The following is a 19,146-nucleotide window of genomic DNA, read 5'->3' on the forward strand; positions in this document are numbered from 1 at the left end:
CTGGAGGACCAGCAGGACCTCTAGTAACAGGTACTGTGTGACACGCCCCCCTGCCTGCTGTGTGTGTGTGAACTTCTGTGAAGAGCTGGAAGTGCCGAAGAGGAGCAGCAGGCTTCTACAGGAGCAGGAGGAGACCCAATGCGACCCTGAAGTGGAGAGGAGAGGGGACACCACCAAACACTATCAGGTAAGTGTGTGCACTTTATTTACTTTTTAAATCTGTTGCTCTTTACCCTAATGACAGAAAGCTTTATACTGTATAATCACTGTGTCTCCCCCTCAGTGTCCCAGCCCCCACCCTCCCTGTAACTCCCCTCAGTGTCCCTGCCCTCACCCTCCCTGTAACTCCCCCTCAGTGTCCCTGCCCTCACCCTCCCTGTAACTCCCCCTCAGTGTCCCTGCCCTCACCCTCCCTGTAACTCTCCCTCAGTGTCCCTGCCCTCACCCTCCCTGTATCTCCCCCTCGGTGTCCCTGCCCTCACCCTCCCTGTATCTCCCCCTCGGTGTCCCTGCCCTCACCCTCCCTGTAACTCCCCCTCTGTGTCCCTGCCCTCACCCTCCCTGTAACTCCCCCTCGGTGTCCCTGCCCTCACCCTCCCTGTAACTCCCCCTCGGTGTCCCTGCCCTCACCCTCCCTGTAACTCCCCCTCTGTGTCCCTGCCCTCACCCTCCCTGTATCTCCCCCTCGGTGTCCCTGCCCTCACCCTCCCTGTATCTCCCCCTCGGTGTCCCTGCCCTCACCCTCCCTGTATCTCCCCCTCGGTGTCCCTGCCCTCACCCTCCCTGTAACTCCCCCTCAGTGTCCCAGCCCCCCCTCCCTGTATCTCCCCCTCGGTGTCCCTGCCCTCACCCTCCCTGTATCTCTTCCTCAGTGTCCCTGCCCTCCTACGCTCACCCTCCCTGAAACTCCCCTCAGTGTCCCTGCCCTCACCGTCCCTGTATCTCCTCCTCAGTGTCCCTGCCCTCGCCCTCCCTGTATCTCCCCCTCGGTGTCCCTGCCCTCACCCTCCCTGTATCTCCCCCTCAGTGTCCCTGCCCTCACCCTCCCTGTATCTCCCCCTTAGTGTCCCTGCCCTCACCCTCCCTGTAACTCCCCCTCGGTGTCCCTGCCCTCACCCTCCCTGTAACTCCCCCTCGGTGTCCCTGCCACCACCCTCCCTGTAACTCCCCCTCTGTGTCCCTACCCTCACCCTCCCTGTAACTCCCCCTCGGTGTCCCTGCCCTCACCCTCCCTGTAACTCCCCCTCGGTGTCCCTGCCATCACCCTCCCTGTAACTCCCCCTCTGTGTCCCTGCCCTCACCCTCCCTGTAACTCCCCCTCGGTGTCCCTGCCCTCACCCTCCCTGTAACTCCCCCTCGGTGTCCCTGCCCTCACCCTCCCTGTAACTCCCCCTCGGTGTCCCTGCCCTCACCCTCCCTGTAACTCCCCCTCGGTGTTCCTGCCCTCACCCTCCCTGTAACTCCCCCTCGGTGTCCCTGCCCTCACCCTCCCTGTATCTCCCCCTCGGTGTCCCTGCCCTCACCCTCCCTGTAACTCCCCTCAGTGTCCCTGCCCTCACCCTCCCTGTAACTCCCCCTCAGTGTCCCTGCCCTCACCCTCCCTGTAACTCCCCCTCAGTGTCCCTGCCCTCACCCTCCCTGTAACTCTCCCTCAGTGTCCCCGCCCTCACCCTGCCTGTAACTCCCCTCAGTGTCCCCGTCCTCACACTCCCTGTATCTCCCCCTCGGTCTCCCTGCCTTCACCCTCCCTGTATCTCCCCCTCGGTGTCCCTGCCTTCACCCTCCCTGTATCTCCCCCTCGGTGTCCCTGCCCTCACCCTCCCTGTATCTCCCCCTCGGTGTCCCTGCCCTCACCGTCCCTGTATCTCCCCCTCGGTGTCCCTGCCCTCACCCTTCCTGTATCTCCCCCTCGGTGTCCCTGCCCTCACCCTCCCTGTATCTCCCCCTCGGTGTCCCTGCCCTCACCCTCCCTGTATCTCCCCCTCGGTGTCCCTGCCCTCACCCTCCCTGTAACTCCCCCTCTGTGTCCCTGCCCTCACCCTCCCTGTAACTCCCCCTCGGTGTCCCTGCCCTCACCCTCCCTGTAACTCCCCCTCGGTGTCCCTGCCCTCACCCTCCCTGTAACTCCCCCTCTGTGTCCCTGCCCTCACCCTCCCTGTATCTCCCCCTTGGTGTCCCTGCCCTCACCCTCCCTGTATCTCCCCCTCGGTGTCCCTGCCCTCACCCTCCCTGTATCTCCCCCTCGGTGTCCCTGCCCTCACCCTCCCTGTATCTCCCCCTCAGTGTCCCTGCCCTCACCCTCCCTGTAACTCCCCCTCAGTGTCCCAGCCCCCCCTCCCTGTATCTCCCCCTCGGTGTCCCTGCCCTCACCCTCCCTGTATCTCTTCCTCAGTGTCCCTGCCCTCCTACGCTCACCCTCCCTGAAACTCCCCTCAGTGTCCCTGCCCTCACCGTCCCTGTATCTCCTCAGTGTCCCTGCCCTCACCCTCCCTGTATCTCCCCCTCGGTGTCCCTGCCCTCACCCTCCCTGTATCTCCCCCTCAGTGTCCCTGCCCTCACCCTCCCTGTATCTCCCCCTTAGTGTCCCTGCCCTCACCCTCCCTGTAACTCCCCCTCGGTGTCCCTGCCCTCACCCTCCCTGTAACTCCCCCTCGGTGTCCCTGCCACCACCCTCCCTGTAACTCCCCCTCGGTGTCCCTGCCCTCACCCTCCCTGTAACTCCCCCTCGGTGTCCCTGCCATCACCCTCCCTGTAACTCCCCCTCGGTGTCCCTGCCCTCACCCTCCCTGTAACTCCCCCTCGGTGTCCCTGCCCTCACCCTCCCTGTATCTCCCCCTCTGTGTCCCTGCCCTCACCCTCCCTGTAACTCCCCCTCGGTGTCCCTGCCCTCACCCTCCCTGTAATCTCCCCCTCAGTGTCCCTGCCCTCACCCTCCCTGTATCTCCCCCTCGGTGTCCCTGCCCTCACCGTCCCTGTATCTCCCCCTCGGTGTCCCTGCCCTCACCGTCCCTGTATCTCCCCCTCAGTGTCCCTTCCCTCACCCTCCCTGTATCTCCCCCTCGGTGTCCCTGCCCTCACCCTCCCTGTATCTCTTCCTCAGTGTCCCTGCCCTCCTACGCTCACCCTCCCTGAAACTCCCCTCAGTGTCCCTGCCCTCACCGTCCCTGTATCTCCTCCTCAGTGTCCCTGCCCTCACCGTCCCTGTATCTCCTCAGTGTCCCTGCCCTCACCGTCCCTGTATCTCCTCCTCAGTGTCCCTGCCCTCACCGTCCCTGTATCTCCTCAGTGTCCCTGCCCTCACCCTCCCTGTATCTCCCCCTCGGTGTCCCTTCCCTCACCGTCCCTGTATCTCCCCCTTAGTGTCCCTTCCCTCACCTTTCCTGTATCTCTCCCTTAGTGTCCCCTCCCTCACCTTTCCTGTATCTCCCCCTCAGTGTCCCTTCCCTCACCCTCAGGCCAGTTTCACACATGCCGGTTTTGACCGGGCGACAAAAGGCCGTCCGTTTTTTTGCCGGGTGTAAAAAATAATGGTGGCTGAAAACAGGTGCCTCTTTTCACACGGCACAGTCGTCATGTTACAGCCGGGAATATCCACTGAGCAGGATGGCTGCCGTGCTGTGTCCATGCCGTCCCTGCTTGACAGTAGTGTATAGGAAACAATGGGCCTGATTCAGAGCCGTTCGCTATTTGCGGTCGTTCGTTCAAAAACAAGGGGTGGCTATTCAAATGATCCCTTCGCAAATTGCAGTCTGTTCCCACCTCTAAGTCTGAACGAGCGCGCAAAACATACGCTCGTTTATTTGATAAAAACGCCCCCTGGCCGCTCGCACCATACGTCATGTCCGCTATTTATTAGATTAATCGAGTACATCGTACAGCGTATGAACTGCTCGCTATTCTTGTGGTTGGTTTTTTCAACCGCTATATTGCGAGCAGTTCTGAGTTAAAAAAAACCAAGTGACGTGGTCAATGACGCTGCTGTATTAATTAGGCACTCCCTTAAAACGCCCATTTTGACCTTTAAGCACGCCTGCGTTCGAATTCCACTCCCCGGTTTTCAAGCACCTTCCCCTGTTACCACCCACATACGCCTCATTCTGTCACTCAAAATAGCAGGCACTCGCTATATAGCGTAGAAACGATTTTCGGCCGCACTGACTGGTTCGCGCATGCGTACTAAAAACCGTACGCATGCGCAGATGTGCGAACATCGCTCGGAACGAGCGTACTGCTGCTAGCGAGCGGCTCTGAATCAGGCCCTATGTTTCCTTACAAATTAGTGTCCCAGCCCTCACCCTCCCTGTAACCCCAAATCAGTGTCCCAGCCCTCACCCCCCCCTGTAACCTCCCTCAGTGTCCCAGCCCCCACCCTCTCTGTAACCGCCAATCAGTGTCCCCGTCCTCACCCTCCCTTTAACCCCCCTCAGTGTCCCTTCCCTCACCCTCCCTGAACCATCCCTCAGTGTCCCAGCCCTCACCTGTGTGGTGGCACATGTTTAAATCCCTTGCACAATGTGCACTGTTGTGTGTGTTTTAATACTAGCGTTCCCACTAGACTGTTTCAGCGGGGCGCCGCGTCCTGCCCTATTTCTGAAGGGCAGAAAGCACCCTGCCCTCCAGCGCGGTGCCCCGCTGAGACAGCCTGTGGGTTCTGTCTTCACCCATGGGTCACAGTGTCCCACGTGTGGTCAAAACAACGGTGCTGCGGTCACCGCTGGTGCACCCAGCATCCATTCACAGTGACCGTAGCGCTTGGGGACTGCCTGGCACTTAAGTGCCCCAGGAGTGACGAAAAACGGAAGCGTCATAAAGACACGCCCCCTTCTCTTTGCCCACACCCCCTTTTCGGCCGCGCGTGCCTTCAGCGCCCTATCTCTAGGTCCGGCACCCTGCCTACTGCCGGACCTAGAGTGAACACTAAATACACAGAATAATGTACACTTTTATGTTCTAATATTAATTATATGTGTATGAGAATAGACTAAGCAGTGGGAATAGTTAGGAATAGCAAGGGGAGTAGTCTGTGACAGGAACCAGGATGCTGACACCAAGGGGGTCAATCCTATTAGGTGCGATGTGTCGTTGCAATGGCATTTAATCGCCGCCAACGGCACCGCAGCTCGCACCCTTCGCTACCCAAGCCAGGATTCGCATAATTTTTTTCGGAGCCCTATGGGGCTGTGAGCAATATTAGGCAAATCCGGGCTGCTGTAAGGTGCGTCCACTGCCGCAATGACTCGCACCAGCGAGATCATCACGGCTAATATGATTGATCCCCAAGATGGGCCTGTGTGTTTTAAAAAGCCAGGGCCTATTTTTAGTCCCAGTCCGGCCCTGCTTGACGCTGTCATTTGTGATATATGTTATGTCTGCCTGTATTTTCTTCTGCATGGTTTAAGTAATGAAAATTTAGAAATAATGTGATTGTGGAGAAGCTGAGTATCTTCTGACATGCTACGCACCTCGTGCAGCGCAGGGTAACACTGCGCAAACCTCAGCCAAGTAGCTGATCAGAAGTGACTGGGAACTGTCTGACTTAAATATCTACTGCTACAGTTTCACTCAGCTTTGCAGACTTCGACGCGGTCTTCCGTGATGAATGTTATGTCTGCATGTGTTTTCTTCTGCATTAAGTAATGAAAGTGAAGAAATAATGTGATTGTGGAGAAGCTGAGTATCTTCTGACATGCTACGCGCGCAGGGTGACACTTGCCCAAACCTCAGCCAAGTAGCTGATCAGAAGTGACGGGGGGCTGTCTGACTTAAATATCTACTGCTACAGTTTAACTCAGCTTTGCAGACTTCGACGCGGTCTTCCGTGATGAATGTTATGTCTGCGTGTGTTTTCTTCTGCATTAAGTAATGAAAATGAAGAAATAATGTAAATGTGGAGAAGCTGAGTATCTTCTGACATGCTACGCGCGCAGGGTGACATGCTGTGCACACAGGGTGACATGCTACGCGCGCAGGGTGACATGCTGTGCACACAGGGTGACATGCTACCCGCGGAGGGTGACATGCTACGCGCGCAGGGTGACATGCTACGCACGCAGGTTGACACTTGCGCAAACCTCAGCCAAGTAGCTGATCAGAAGTGACAGGGAACTGTCTGAATCAAAGATCTACTGCTTCAGTTTATCTCAGCTTTGTATGCTTGACGCGGTCATTTGTGATGAATGTTATGTCTGCCTGTATTTTCTTCTGCATTGTTTAAGTAATGAAAATGTAGAAATAATGTGATTGTGGAGAAGCTGTTTATCTTCTGACATGCTGCGCACCTCACGCAGCGCAGGATAAAACTGCGCAAACCTCAGCTAAGTAGCTGATCAGAAGTGACTGGGGACTGTCTGACTTAAATATCTACTGCTACAGTTTAACTCAGCTTTGCAGACTTCGACGCGGTCTTCCGTGATGAATGTTATGTCTGCGTGTATTTTTTTCTGCATTGTTTATGTAATGAGAATGTAGAAATAATGTGAATGTGGAGAAGTTGAGTATCTTCTGACATGCTGCGCAGGGTGACACTTTAGCTGATCAGAAGTGACTGGGAACTGACATATGTGGCTGGGGCTGCAACCGTGTTATTCAGCTCTATTTCCTCACTCACATATGTGCGCACAGTGTTCCTGCATGTGTGATCCATGATGAATGTTATATTCCTAGATATATGTTTTTGTATTGTTTAAAGAAAGAATTTTTGTTTATATTTTGAAAAAAGTGAATTGAAACTAAAAATGTTTAAGGATGGGACAAGTAAAGGAAACATCGATTATACCAAGTAATTGGCTGTAGAACATTAACGGTTTTGTGGCCAACATTCAATGACACACAATAAATACAGAACAATTTAGGATAAAAATAGAGTTTATTTATATACATGGCTGGTGATTCAACGCTTCATGCACTGTGACGGGTTGCTGCGCTTATCTCGGGTAGGCTGCGCCTCAGCATCCTAAGCAGGCTCCTCAGCATCCTAAGCAGGCTCCTCAGCATCCTAAATGGGTTACCCGAGTCTCCACCCTGATAACGCGCTGGTTTCTGACAGGGATAGTTGTGACTCTTCCACCGTATTGCGCAGGTTGCGCAGACTCCTCCACGGGCTAGCTGAGACGCTTTCACCACATTACACAGGGTGGGCAGCCTCCTGTACGGGCTAGTTGAGCTTCCTTTACTACATTGCGCATGGTGCGTAGCCTCCTCGATGGGCTAGCTGAGCCTCCTCTACCATATTGCGCAGGGTGCGCTGCAGCCTCCTCGATGGGCCTCCTCCATAATATTGCACAGGGTTTGTAGCCTCCAGAACGGGATAGCGGAGCCTCCTCCTCCATATTGCGCAGTCTTCGCAGCTTACAGTACGGGCTGTCTTCTTCCTCCGGCAAAGCACAATGTAGACCTGAAAGCCACCAGCCATGTGTCGCGCTCTTACGTGGAGCCAGCAGTAGAATTATGCTCCCTTCCCACAGTGCGCCGCACTCTTCACTCCCTCTGTCTCAGAGCAGCATACAGATGCGTCGTCAGGGATATCCCGTAAACCTGCACCGCGCAGGAAGCCTCCAATTCGATGTTCCCGGTCAAACAAAGTGACAGCCGGACATTACCAGAAGAGATTGGCCCTGGTTCCATGGCACAGAGGAGCGCAGCGATAGAACAGCCCTGGCATGGAGAACGGGGGACAGATATTCTACCTCTCCTGCCACCCAGAGCCCCGGTCCGCGCCGTGCCCACAGGATGACACCTCTCATGTTCTCCGTGTAACGCCGGATAAAAATAGTGAATGACTTCATTCTAATCACTCTCCACTGTAAGTGCTGAGCTCGTCTGTCTGTTCCAACCCAGCCTGACTGTAGCTGTGCGGGCAATGCTACAGTGCTCACAGGTTTTATACCCCCTCCCTTATAGCCAGTCTTCACTCTGAACAACCCACATCCTCTCTCTGTCTGCTACACTGTCACAGCGACTCTCTGCGCAACCCTCAGCCAAGTAGCTATCAGTAGTGACTGGGGAACGTCTGACTTAAATATCTACTACTACAGTTTAACTCAGCTTTGCAGACTTTGACGTGGTCATTTGTGATGAATGTTATGTCTGCGTGTATTTTCTTCTGCATTGTTTAAGTAATGAAAATGAAGAAATAATGTGGAGAAGCTGAGTATCTTCTGACATGCTACGCGCGCAGGGTGATATGCTACCCGCGCAGGGTGACATGCTATGCGCGCAGTGTGACATGCTACCCGCGCAGGGTGACATGCTGTGCACACCGGGTGACATGCTACCCGCGCAGGGTGACATGCTGTGCAGGCAGGGTGACATGGGTGACATGCTACCTGCGCAGGGTGACATGCTGTGCGCACAGGGTGACATGCTGTGGGCGCAGGGTGACATGCTGTGCACGCAGGATGACATGCTACCTGCGCAGGGTGACATGCTGTGCGCGCAGGGTGACATGCTGTGGGCGCAGGGTGACATGCTGTGCACGCAGGATGACATGCTACCCGGCGCAGGGTGAAATGCTGTGCACGCAGGGTGACATGCTATCTGCGCAGGGTGACATGCTGTGCAGGCAGGGTGACATGCTACGCGCGCAGGGTGACATGCTACGCGCGCAGGGTGATATGCTGTGCACGCAGGATGACATGCTACGCGCGCAGGGTGACATGCTGTGCACGCAGGGTGACATGCTACCTGCGCAGGGTGACATGCTGTGCACGCAGGATGACATGCTACCCGGCGCAGGGTGAAATGCTGTGCACGCAGGGTGACATGCTATCCGCGCAGGGTGACATACTGTGCGCGGAGGGTGACATGCTACGCGCGCAGGGTGACATGCTGTGCACGAAGGGTGACATGCTACGCGCGCAGGGTGACATGCTGTGCACGCAGGTTGACACTTGCACAAACCTCAGCCAAGTAGCTGATCAGAAGTGACTGGGAACTGTCTGACTTAAATATCTACTGCTACAGTTTCACTCAGCTTTTCAGGCTTCGACGCGGTCTTCTGTGATGAATGTTATGTCTGCGTGTGTTTTCTTCTGCATTGTTTAAGTAATGAAAATGAAGAAATAATGTGGAGAAGCTGAGTATCTTCTGACATGCTACGCGCGCAGGGTGACATGCTACGCGCGCAGGGTGACATGCTACGCGCGCAGGGTGACATGCTACGCGCGCAGGGTGACATGCTGTGCACGCAGGGTGACATGCTATCCGCGCAGGGTGACATACTGTGTGCGCAGGGTGACATGCTTCGCGCGCAGGGTGACTTGCTGTGCGCGCAGGATGACATGCTACCCGTGCAGGGTGACATGCTGTGCACGCAGGGTGAGATGCTATCCGCGCAGTGTGACATACTGTGCGCGCAGGGTGACATGCTACTCGCGCAGGGTGACACTTGCCCAAACCTCAGCCAAGTAGCTGATGAGAAGTGATGGGGGGCTGTCTGACTGAAATATCTACTGCTACAGTTTAACTCAGCTTTGCAGACTTCGACGCTGTCTTCCGTGATGAATGTTATGTCTGCGTGTGTTTTCTTCTGCATTAAGTAATGAAAGTGAAGAAATAATGTGATTGTGGAGAAGCTGAGTATCTTCTGACATGCTACGCGCGCAGGGTGACATGCTACGCGCGCAGGGTGACATGCTACGCGCGCAGGGTGACATGCTACGCGCGCAGGGTGACATGCTGTGCGCGCAGGGTGACATGCTACGCGCGCAGGGTGACATGCTACCCGCGCAGGGCTACCCGCGCAGGGTGACATGCTGTGCACGCAGGATGACATGCTACCCGCGCAGGATGAGCTGCTATCCGCGCAGGGTGACATACTGTGCGCGCAGGGTGACCTGCTACGCGCGCAGGGTGACACTTGCCCAAACCTCAGCCAAGTAGCTGATCAGAAGTGACGGGGGGCTGTCTGACTTAAATATCTACTGCTACAGTTTAACTCAGCCTTGCAGACTTCGACGCGGTCTTCCGTGATGAATGTTTTGTCTGCGTGTATTTTCTTCTGCATTAAGTAATGAAAGTGAAGAAATAATGTGATTGTGGAGAAGCTGAGTATCTTCTGACATGCTACGCGCGCAGGGTGACATGCTGTGCGCGCAGGGTGACATGCTGTGGGCGCAGGGTGACACTTGCACAAACCTCAGCCAAGTAGCTGATCAGAAGTGACTGGGAACTGTCTGACTTAAATATCTACTGCTACAGTTTAACTCAGCTTTTCAGGCTTCGACGCGGTCTTCCGTGATGAATGTTATGCCTGCGTGTGTTTTTTTCTGCATTAAGTAATGATAATGTGAATGTGGTGAAGCTGAGTATCTTCTGATATGCTGCACAGGATGACACTTTGCGCAAACCTCAGCCAAGTAGCTGATCAGAAGTGACAGGGAACTGTCTGACTTAAATATCTACTGATTCAGTTTATCTCAGTTTTGTGTGCTTGACGCGGTCATTTGTGATGAATGTTATGTCTGCCTGTATTTTCTTCTGCATTGTTTAAGTAATGAAAATGTAGAAATAATGTGATTGTGGAGAAGCTGTTTATCTTCTGACATGCTGCGCACCTCACGCAGCGCAGGATAAAACTGCGCAAACCTCAGCTAAGTAGCTGATCAGAAGTGACTGGGGACTGTCTGACTTAAATATCTACTACTACAGTTTAACTCAGCTTTGCAGACTTCGACGCGGTCTTCCGTGATGAATGTTATGTCTGCGTGTGTTTTCTTCTGCATTGTTTATGTAATGAGAATGTAGAAATAATGTGAATGTGGAGAAGTTGAGTATCTTCTGACATGCTGCGCAGGGTGACACTTTAGCTGATCAGAAGTGACTGGGAACTGACATATGTGGCTGGGGCTGCAACCGTGTTATTCAGCTCTATTTCCTCACTCACGTATGTGCGCACAGTGTTCCTGCATGTGTGATCCATGATGAATGTTATATTCCTAGATATATGTTTTTGTATTGTTTAAAGAAAGAATTTTTGTTTATATTTTGAAAAAAGTGAATTGAAACTAAAAATGTTTAAGGATGGGACAAGTAAAGGAAACATCGATTATACCAAGTAATTGGCTGTAGAACATTAACGGTTTTGTGTCCAACATTCACTGACACACAATAAATACAGAACAATTTAGGATAAAAATAGAGTTTATTTATATACATGGCTGGTGATTCAACGCTTCATGCACTGTGACGGGTTGCTGCGCTTATCTCGGGTAGGCTGCGCCTCAGCATCCAAAGCAGGCTCCTCAGCATCCTAAGCAGGCTCCTCAGCATCCTAAATGGGTTACCCGAGTCTCCTCCCTGATAACGCGCTGGTTTCTGACAGGGATAGTTGTGACTCTTCCACCGTATTGCGCAGGTTGCGCAGACTCCTCCACGGGCTAGCTGAGACGCTTTCACCACATTACACAGGGTGGGCAGCCTCCTGTACGAGCTAGTTGAGCTTCCTTTACTACATTGCGCAGGGGGCGCAGCCTCCTCGATGGGCTAGCTGAGCCTCCTCTACCATATTGCGCAGGGTGCGCTGCAGCCTCCTCGATGGGCCTCCTCCATAATATTGCACAGGGTTTGTAGCCTCCAGAACGGGATAGCGGAGCCTCCTCCTCCATATTGCGCAGTCTTCGCAGCTTACAGTACGGGCTGTCTTCTTCCTCCGGCAAAGCACAATGTAGACCTGAAAGACACCAGCCATGTGTCGCGCTCTTACATGGAGCCAGCAGTAGAATTATGCTCCCTTCCCACAGTGCGCCGCACTCTTCACTCCCTCTGTCTCAGAGCAGCATACAGATGCGCCGTCAGGGATATCCCGTAAACCTGCACCGCGCAGGAAGCCTCCAATTCGATGTTCCCGGTCAAACAAAGTGACAGCCGGACATTACCAGACAGAGATTGGCCCTGGTTCCATGGCACAGAGGAGCGCAGCGATAGAACAGCCCTGGCATGGAGAACGGGGGACAGATATTCTACCTCTCCTGCCACCCAGAGCCCCGGTCCGCGCCGTGCCCACAGGATGACACCTCTCATGTTCTCCGTGTAACGCCGGATAAAAATAGTGAATGACTTCATTCTAATCACTCTCCACTGTAAGTGCTGAGCTCGTCTGTCTGTTCCAACCCAGCCTGACTGTAGCTGTGCGGGCAATGCTACAGTGCTCACAGGTTTTATACCCCCTCCCTTATAGCCAGTCTTCACTCTGAACAACCCACATCCTCTCTCTGTCTGCTACACTGTCACAGCGACTCTCTGCGCAACCCTCAGCCAAGTAGCTATCAGTAGTGACTGGGGAACGTCTGACTTAAATATCTACTACTACAGTTTAACTCAGCTTTGCAGACTTTGACGCGGTCATTTGTGATGAATGTTATGTCTGCGTGTATTTTCTTCTGCATTGTTGAAGTAATGAAAATGAAGAAATAATGTGGAGAAGCTGAGTATCTTCTGACATGCTACGCGCGCAGGGTGATATGCTACCCGCGCAGGGTGACATGCTATGCGCGCAGTGTGACATGCTACCCGCGCAGGGTGACATGCTGTGCACACCGGGTGACATGCTACCCGCGCAGGGTGACATGCTGTGTAGGCAGGGTGACATGCTACGCGCGCAGGGTGACATGCTACCTGCGCAGGGTGACATGCTGTGCGCACAGGGTGACATGCTGTGGGCGCAGGGTGACATGCTGTGGGCGCAGGGTGACATGCTGTGGGCGCAGGGTGACATGCTACCTGCGCAGGGTGACATGCTGTGCGCGCAGGGTGACATGCTGTGGGCGCAGGGTGACATGCTGTGGGCGCAGGGTGACATGCTGTGCACGCAGGATGACCTGCTACCCGGTGCAGGGTGAAATGCTGTGCACGCAGGGTGACATGCTATCCGCGCAGGGTGACATACTGTGCGCGGTGGGTGACATGCTACGCGCGCTGGGTGACACTTGCCCAAACCTCAGCCAAGTAGCTGATCAGAAGTGACGGGGGGCTGTCTGACTTAAATATCTACTGCTACAGTTTAACTCAGCCTTGCAGACTTCGACGCGGTCTTCCGTGATGAATGTTATGTCTGCGTGTATTTTCTTCTGCATTAAGTAATGAAAGTGAAGAAATAATGTGATTGTGGAGAAGCTGAGTATCTTCTGACATGCTACGCGCGCAGGGTGACATGTTGTGGGCGCAGGGTGACACTTGCCCAAATCTCAGCCAAGTAGCTGATCAGAAGTGACGGGGGGCTGTCTGACTTAAATATCTACTGCTACAGTTTAACTCAGCTTTTCAGGCTTCGACGCGGTCTTCCGTGATGAATGTTATGTCTGCGTGTGTTTTTTTCTGCATTAAGTAATGATAATGTGAATGTGGAGAAGCTGAGAATCTTCTTATATGCTGCACAGGATGACACTTTGCGCAAACCTCAGCCAAGTAGCTGATCAGAAGTGACAGGGAACTGTCTGAATCAAAGATCTACTGCTTCAGTTTATCTCAGCTTTGTATGCTTGACGCGGTCTTTTGTTATATATGTTATGTCTGCCTGTATTTTCTTCTGCATTGTTTAAGTAATGAAAATGTAGAAATAATGTGATTGTGGAGAAGCTGTTTATCTTTTGACATGCTGCGCACCTCACGCAGCGCAGGGTAAAACTGCGCAAACCTCAGCTAAGTAGCTGATCAGAAGTGACTGGGAACTGTCTGACTTAAATATCTACTGCTACAGTTTAACTCAGCTTTGCAGACATCGACGCGGTCTTCCGTGATGAATGTTATGTCTGCGTGTGTTTTCTTCTGCATTAAGTAATGAAAGTGAAGAAATAATGTGATTGTGGAGAAGCTGAGTATCTTCTGATATGCTACGCGCGCAGGGTGACATGCTACACGCGCAGGGTGACATGCTGTGCGCGCAGGGTGACATGCTGTGCACGCAGGGTGACATGCTATCCGCGCAGGGTGACATGCTACGCGCGCAGGGTGACATGCTGTGGGCGCAGGGTGACATGCTACGCGCGCAGGGTGACATGCTACGCGCGCAGGGTGACATGCTGTGGGCGCAGGTTGACACTTGCACAAACCTCAGCCAAGTAGCTGATGAGAAGTGACGGGGGGCTGTCTGACTTAAATATCTACTGCTACAGTTTAACTCAGCTTTGCAGACTTCGACGCAGTCTTCCGTGATGAATGTTATGTCTGCGTGTGTTTTTTTCTGCATTAAGTAATGATAATGTGAATGTGGAGAAGCTGAGTATCTTCTGATATGCTGCACAGGATGACACTTTGCGCAAACCTCAGCCAAGTAGCTGATCAGAAGTGACTGGGGACTGTCTGATTTAAATATCTACTACTACAGTTTAACTCAGCTTTGCAGACCTCGACGCGGTCTTCCGTGATGAATGTTATGTCTGCGTGTATTTTCTTCTGCATTAAGTAATTAAAGTGAAGAAATAATGTGATTGTGGAGAAGCTGAGTATCTTCTGACATGCTACGCGCGCAGGGTGACATGCTACCCGCGCAGGGTGACATGCTGTGCACGCAGGGTGACATGCTATCCGCGCAGGGTGACATACTGTGCGCGGCGGGTGACATGCTACGCGCGCAGGGTGACACTTGCCCAAACCTCAGCCAAGTAGCTGATCAGAAGTGACGGGGGGCTGTCTGACTTAAATATCTACTGCTACAGTTTAACTCAGCTTTGCAGACGTCGACGCGGTCTTCCGTGATGAATGTTATGTCTGCGTGTGTTTTCTTCTGCATTAATTAAAGTGAAGAAATAATGTGATTGTGGAGAAGCTGAGTATCTTCTGACATGCTACGCGCGCAGGGTGACAATCTGTGCGCGCAGAGTGACATGCTACGCGCGCAGGGTGACATACTGTGCGCGCAGGATGACATGCTACCCGCGCAGGGTGACATGCTACCCGCGCAGGGTGACATGCTACGCGCGCAGGGTGACATGCTACCAGCGCAGGGTGACATGCTACGCGCGCAGGGTGACACTTGCCCAAACCTCTGCCAAGTAGCTGATCAGAAGTGACTGGGAACTGTCTGACTTAAATATCTACTGCTACAGTTTAACTCAGCTTTTCAGGCTTCGACGCGGTCTTCCGTGATGAATGTTATGTCTACGTGTGTTTTTTTCTGCATTAAGTAATGATAATGTGAATGTGGAGAAGCTGAGTATCTTCTGATATGCTGCACAGGATGACACTTTGCGCAAACCTCAGCCAAGTAGCTGATCAGAAGTGACAGGGAACTGTCTGAATCAAAGATCTACTGCTTCAGTTTATCTCAGCTTTGTATGCTTGACGCGGTCATTTGTTATATATGTTATGTCTGCCTGTATTTTCTTCTGCATTGTTTAAGTAATGAAAATGTAGAAATAATGTGATTGTGGAGAAGCTGTTTATCTTTTGACATGCTGCGCACCTCACGCAGCGCAGGGTAAAACTGCGCAAACCTCAGCTAAGTAGCTGATCAGAAGTGACGGGGGGCTGTCTGACTTAAATATCTACTGCTACAGTTTAACTCAGCTTTGCAGATTTCGACGCGGTCTTCCGTGATGAATGTTATGTCTGCGTGTGTTTTCTTCTGCATTAAGTAATGAAAGTGAAGAAATAATGTGATTGTGGAGAAGCTGAGTATCTTCTGACATGCTACGCGCGCACGGTGACATGCTACCTGGCGCAGGGTGAAATGCTGTGCCCACCGGGTGACATGCTACCCGCGCAGGGTGACATGCCGTGCAGGCAGGGTGACATGCTACGCGCGCAGGGTGACATGCTACCTGCGCAGGGTGACATGCTGTGGGCGCAGGGTGACATGCTGTGGGCGCAGGGTGACATGCTGTGCGCGCAGGGTGACATGCTGTGCGCGCAGGGTGACATGCTGTGGGCGCAGGGTGACACTTGCACAAACCTCAGCTAAGTAGCTGATCAGAAGTGACTGGGAACTGTCTGACTTAAATATCTACTGCTACAGTTTAACTCAGCTTTTCAGGCTTCGACGCGGTCTTCCGAGATGAATGTTATGTCTGCGTGTGTTTTTTTCTGCATTAAGTAATGAAAGTGAAGAAATAATGTGATTGTGGAGAAGCTGAGTTTCTTCTGACATGCTACGCGCGCAGGGTGACATGTTGTGGGCGCAGGGTGACACTTGCACAAACCTCAGCCAAGTAGCTGATCAGAAGTGACTGGGAACTGTCTGACTTAAATATCTACTGCTACAGTTTAACTCAGCTTTTCAGGCTTCGACGCGGTCTTCCGTGATGAATGTTATGTCTGCGTGTGTTTTCTTCTGCATTAAGTAATGAAAGTGAAGAAATAATGTGATTGTGGAGAAGCTGAGTATCTTCTGACATGCTACACGCGCAGGGTGACATGCTACACGCGCAGGGTGACATGCTACGCGCGCAGGGTGACATGCTACGCGCGCAGGGTGACATGCTGTGCGCGCAGGGTGACATGCTGTGCACGCAGGGTGACATGCTATCCGCGCAGGGTGACATACTGTGTGCGCAGGGTGACATGCTTCGCGCGCAGGGTGACTTGCTGTGCACGCAGGATGACATGCTACCCGTGCAGGGTGACATGCTGTGCACGCAGGGTGAGATGCTATCCGCGCAGTGTGACATACTGTGCGCGCAGGGTGACATGCTACTCGCGCAGGGTGACACTTGCCCAAACCTCAGCCAAGTAGCTGATGAGAAGTGACGGGGGGCTGTCTGACTTAAATATCTACTGCTACAGTTTAACTCAGCTTTGCAGACTTCGACGCGGTCTTCCGTGATGAATGTTATGTCTGCGTGTGTTTTCTTCTGCATTAAGTAATGAAAGTGAAGAAATAATGTGATTGTGGAGAAGCTGAGTATCTTCTGACATGCTACGCGCGCAGGGTGACATGCTACGCGCGCAGGGTGACATGCTGTGCGGGCAGGGTGACATGCTACCCGCGCAGGGCTACCCGCGCAGGGTGACATGCTGTGCGCGCAGGGTGACATGCTGTGCGCGCAGGATGACATGCTACCCGCGCAGGGTGAGCTGCTATCCGCGCAGGGTGACATACTGTGCGCGCAGGGTGACATACTGTGTGCGCAGGGTGACATTCTACCCGCGCAGGGTTACCCGCGCAGGGTGACATGCTGTGCGCGCAGGGTGACATGCTGTGCGCGCAGGATGACATGCTACCCGCGCAGGGTGAGCTGCTATCCGCGCAGGGTGACATACTGTGCGCGCAGGGTGACACTTGCCCAAACCTCAGCCAAGTAGCTGATCAGAAGTGACAGGGAACTGTCTGAATCAAAGATCTACTGCTTCAGTTTATCTCAGCTTTGTGTGCTTGACGCGGTCATTTGTGATGAATGTTATGTCTGCCTGTATTTTCTTCTGCATTGTTTAAGTAATGAAAATGTAGAAATAATGTGATTGTGGAGAAGCTGTTTATCTTTTGACATGCTGCGCACCTCGCGCAGCGCAGGGTAAAACTGCGCAAACCTCAGCTAAGTAGCTGATCAGAAGTGACTGGGAACTGTGTGACTTAAATATCTACTGCTACAGTTTAACTCAGCTTTGCAGACTTCGACGCGGTCTTCTGTGATGAATGTTATGTCTGCGTGTGTTTTCTTCTGCATTAAGTAATGAAAGTGAAGAAATAATGTGATTGTGGAGAAGCTGAGTATCTTCTGATATGCTACGCGCGCAGGGTGACATGCTACACGCGCAGGGTGACATGCTGTGCGCGCAGGGTGACATGCTGTGCACGCAGGGTGACATGCTATCCGCGCAGGGTGACATGCTACGCGCGCAGGGTGACATGCTGTGGGCGCAGGGTGACATGCTACGCGCGCAGGGTGACATGCTACGCGCGCAGGGTGACATGCTGTGGGCGCAGGTTGACACTTGCACAAACCTCAGCCAAGTAGCTGATGAGAAGTGACGGGGGGCTGTCTGACTTAAATATCTACTGCTACAGTTTAACTCAGCTTTGCAGACTTCGACGCAGTCTTCCGTGATGAATGTTATGTCTGCGTGTGTTTTTTTCTGCATTAAGTAATGATAATGTGAATGTGGAGAAGCTGAGTATCTTCTGATATGCTGCACAGGATGACACTTTGCGCAAACCTCAGCCAAGTAGCTGATCAGAAGTGACTGGGGACTGTCTGACTTAAATATCTACTACTACAGTTTAACTCAGCTTTGCAGACCTCGACGCGGTCTTCCGTGATGAATGTTATGTCTGCGTGTATTTTCTTCTGCATTAAGTAATTAAAGTGAAGAAATAATGTGATTGTGGAGAAGCTGAGTATCTTCTGACATGCTACGCGCGCAGGGTGACATGCTACCCGCGCAGGGTGACATGCTGTGCACGCAGGGTGACATGCTATCCGCGCAGGGTGACATACTGTGCGCGGCGGGTGACATGCTACGCGCGCAGGGTGACACTTGCCCAAACCTCAGCCAAGTAGCTGATCAGAAGTGACGGGGGGCTGTCTGACTTAAATATCTACTGCTACAGTTTAACTCAGCTTTGCAGACGTCGACGCGGTCTTCCGTGATGAATGTTATGTCTGCGTGTGTTTTCTTCTGCATTAAGTAATTAAAGTGAAGAAATAATGTGATTGTGGAGAAGCTGAGTATCTTCTGACATGCTACGCGCGCAGGGTGACAATCTGTGCGCGCAGAGTGACATGCTACGCGCGCAGGGTGACATACTGTGCGCGCAGGATGACATGCTACCCGCGCAGGGTGACATGCTACCCGCGCAGGGTGACATGCTACGCGCGCAGGGTGACATGCTACCAGCGCAGGGTGACATGCTACGCGCGCAGGGTGACACTTGCCCAAACCTCTGCCAAGTAGCTGATCAGAAGTGACTGGGAACTGTCTGACTTAAATATCTACTGCTACAGTTTAACTCAGCTTTTCAGGCTTCGACGCGGTCTTCCGTGATGAATGTTATGTCTGCGTGTGTTTTTTTCTGCATTAAGTAATGATAATGTGAATGTGGAGAAGCTGAGTATCTTCTGATATGCTGCACAGGATGACACTTTGCGCAAACCTCAGCCAAGTAGCTGATCAGAAGTGACAGGGAACTGTCTGAATCAAAGATCTACTGCTTCAGTTTATCTCAGCTTTGTATGCTTGACGCGGTCATTTGTTATATATGTTATGTCTGCCTGT

General features: G+C 52.8%; 1 protein-coding gene across 1 annotated transcript in view; it reads left to right on the plus strand.

The window, feature by feature from the left end:
* The first annotated feature begins 59 nt into the window (after positions 1-59).
* Positions 60-19,146, plus strand: part of LOC148481416 (uncharacterized) — a 76,115-nt gene continuing 57,028 nt past the window's right edge. Inside the window, exon 1 of the mRNA XM_088453306.1 lies at positions 60-187. The gene's annotated coding sequence lies outside the window, so the exon portion shown is untranslated. The remainder of the gene's footprint in view (positions 188-19,146) is intronic.

This window comes from Taudactylus pleione, unplaced genomic scaffold (assembly GCF_031769625.1).
Source record: "Taudactylus pleione unplaced genomic scaffold, aTauple2 ptg000579l, whole genome shotgun sequence".
Lineage (NCBI taxonomy): Eukaryota > Metazoa > Chordata > Amphibia > Anura > Myobatrachidae > Taudactylus > Taudactylus pleione.